Source organism: Pollicipes pollicipes, unplaced genomic scaffold (assembly GCF_011947565.3).
Source record: "Pollicipes pollicipes isolate AB1234 unplaced genomic scaffold, Ppol_2.1 Scaffold_7231;HRSCAF=8579_pilon_pilon_pilon, whole genome shotgun sequence".
In the NCBI taxonomy this organism is placed as follows: domain Eukaryota; kingdom Metazoa; phylum Arthropoda; class Thecostraca; order Pollicipedomorpha; family Pollicipedidae; genus Pollicipes; species Pollicipes pollicipes.
In genome coordinates, this window is record NW_023597034.1 from 46,654,755 (window position 1) to 46,657,665 (window position 2,911).

Consider the following 2,911-nt stretch of genomic DNA (forward strand, 5'->3'; position numbering starts at 1 on the left):
TAACTGCCAAAATATTGGTACTTGTCACGCGCGGGGTTCTTTATGAGAGCTGCTGCGGTCATGTTACACCGACATTCAAGTTGTGGCCATCGCTACCAAACCTGCCGTGCCATAATCTCCGCTTATGGCCATGTCAAAATGCCAGGGATGAGCACGTTTTAGTTTCAACTGTGTTGCGTTAGCTTTTCGCGTGCGGAATTTGGTATTCGGTACCAGTGCTTGGTGAATAACTGACTACGCCACTATTATTTCAGAAGCTCGCCCCAGCATTGTAAACGCCCAATTTTTTCGACAGGCACGCAAGCTGAAGAAAGCTACGTTTGCAGCCAAGTGGTGACGATGAATCCCTTTATTTCCCTTGGTAATAGTGCCGACTTTGTTTTCGAATGGCTTGGCCGGCAATTAAATGGACATTGTAAACAGCTGACTGATTATGCAACTGTTCGAGGGTGTGCCAAACAGGGGCGGGTCTAGGATTACACAAGACCCTAAAACATCAACCTGACACCCAAGTACCCCTTTGCACATGGGCCAAAGCATCACTTTGTTAACAGAGAGGTACAGACATGGTGGAATATTTGAGATACGATGCCTCCAAAAAAGTGACGGTTTGGTATCCTTACAGTCTGTCTGGAATTAGGTGTTCCTTAAAAATATACACTACTGGGCCACGAAACGAAAATTTTGATGACCTTTCACGTTAGATTTCGATGCTCTTCGGAGCACCGAAATCCTCATGACCCAAAGAGAGGGGGAGGGGGTACAAACCAAAAGTGTCTCCTCGATTCACCACTGGCGTCAATGTTTGAGGGGAGAGGCGCGGGGGCTCCCAGTGTCTCTAGCAGAAATGAAAGTGACATTTGTTCATCCATTTGAATAGAGGAGCAAAACAATCGTGGATGTGTACCATGCAGAAGTCTGGAAAATGCAACTTCTGGGCATGCGCTTTTGCGAACCATCTGACGCGCCAGATATACGCCCCTGAGAGGCGTTGGCAACAGCGCTGACCTGCCTGCGACTCTAAATCAAACCTGATGCCACTTTGCAATAGGTTGTCCACAAAAGGGTTTCAGATTGCCAAAGTAAATGTTAAAATAAAAACAAAAGTTGACCAATTTTCCAGCCGTCTAACGTAGTTACAAAACGTGTAAGTGTATGCGCTTTATCATGCAAAAGCAATAAAAATGCAGCTGAATACCATTGGCTGTTATTTGTCTAACCCCGAGCTCGAGCCGATCAATCATCGATATTTCGACATCTCCCCACGGCAGTAATACACGTCCCCGAAATGTTTCTCTAAATATTTGATAGCAGCTCTATGTCTACTTCATTAGCCCTGGTACATAATCGCAACAGGCCATCTACAGTGTGCTCATGGGGCAATCCATCACCCCTGCGGGCCGCCGATAGCACAACACGGCCAACGTCTCACCGATAGCACGACACCGATATCGCCTTAGCTTGGCTCCACAGTGCAAGGACAAAGCCTGTTTAGCTGATGGTCGTCGCCTGACGTGACGCCGTTTGCTGCTTTCTCCGTGGCGACAATTTTTTAGTACGATCGCGTGACCTTAATTGCATACAGTGCTCTTCCATAGCTATCGGCTGTGGAGCAGCCTATTGAACGGTGCGTGGTGTGCGGGAGCTGTACACAAGTCGAGCGGTGGGGCATGTTGCTCAGCACATGTGGTGGTTGAGGGCTCGGGCATGTCCCTCAGCAGATGTAGTGGTTGTGGCTCGGGCATGCTCGTCAGTGGGTGAGGTGGTTGAGGGCTCGGGCATGTCCCTCAGCAGATGTGGTGGTTGAGGGCTCGGGCATGCTCGTCAGTGGGTGAGGTGGTTAAGGGCTCGGGCATGTCCCTCAGCAGATGTGGTGGTTGAGGGCTCGGGCATGTTCCTCAGCAGATGCGGTGATTGAGGGCTGATGTGGTGGTTGAGGGCATGATGCATCTGTGCCATGATGCATCATGTGCAGAAGCGCTGGTTCCCAGATAAACCTGGAAAGAGGTGCCGACGCGATGGCCTAACGCTGACGGCTGTCTCGCCAACTATCGCGTTCTGTGATCGTGCTTCGCGAGAATAACCGGCTTAAGTAGCCTGAGGTCTTGCTGGCGGTCGCAATAGTCGGGTGCTTCACACGCTTCAAAAGCAGTTCTTATATCTACTTCATTGGACCGAGTACAAAATCGCAATAGACCATCTACAGCATACTTCTACATCGAGAGCTCTTATGGTGGGCGCTTTTAAGGTTTTTTTTGCACGCAACGCCAGCTGACGTTATTTATAATTTCGCAAAATAGGAATACATTTTCTTCCAGCAAGGCCGTGGTAAAACCCTTGGCTGCGATCCCCGACGGGTTTCGGTCCCTCAGTCCACACGCCTGCTGGCAAATAATCTTTAAACGGACCGAGCCTGGTGCTTGTAGTTGAATGCTTTGGTTTTCGGGCCCATCTGGGTGCCGTGGAAACAACCTGGAAATCTGCTCACTGATTCAAGGATTCAAGATACGTTCCGTCGTGATATATTTTGCTCATCAGACTTATGCTTCTATGAATAGCGGCAAAACCTACGCAACTGATAAGCCGACTTGACGTGCGGCACATCGACACCTTACTTACTTCCGCCAAGATCGAGTCAGGCTCTTTCCCAGTACCGCAGTCCGACCTCCAGAGGTCGAGACTCGCATAAAAGCCGGGTCTGGTGCCACGCCGTTGCGCAACTGTTCCAGCTCGGACTGGTACCGCCCAGGCGTGAGCCGGCGCAGCCAAAAGGCGCCTCTAACCGCTCCGTTCCGCGCTGTGGCCCCGCCGCCGGCGGCGCTCGGCGCTGGCCGGCCGTCGGCGGCGGCGGCCGACGCTCGCCGGTATAAATCAGCGGCGACGAGGCGCCGTCCGGCAGTGCGAGCTCCGG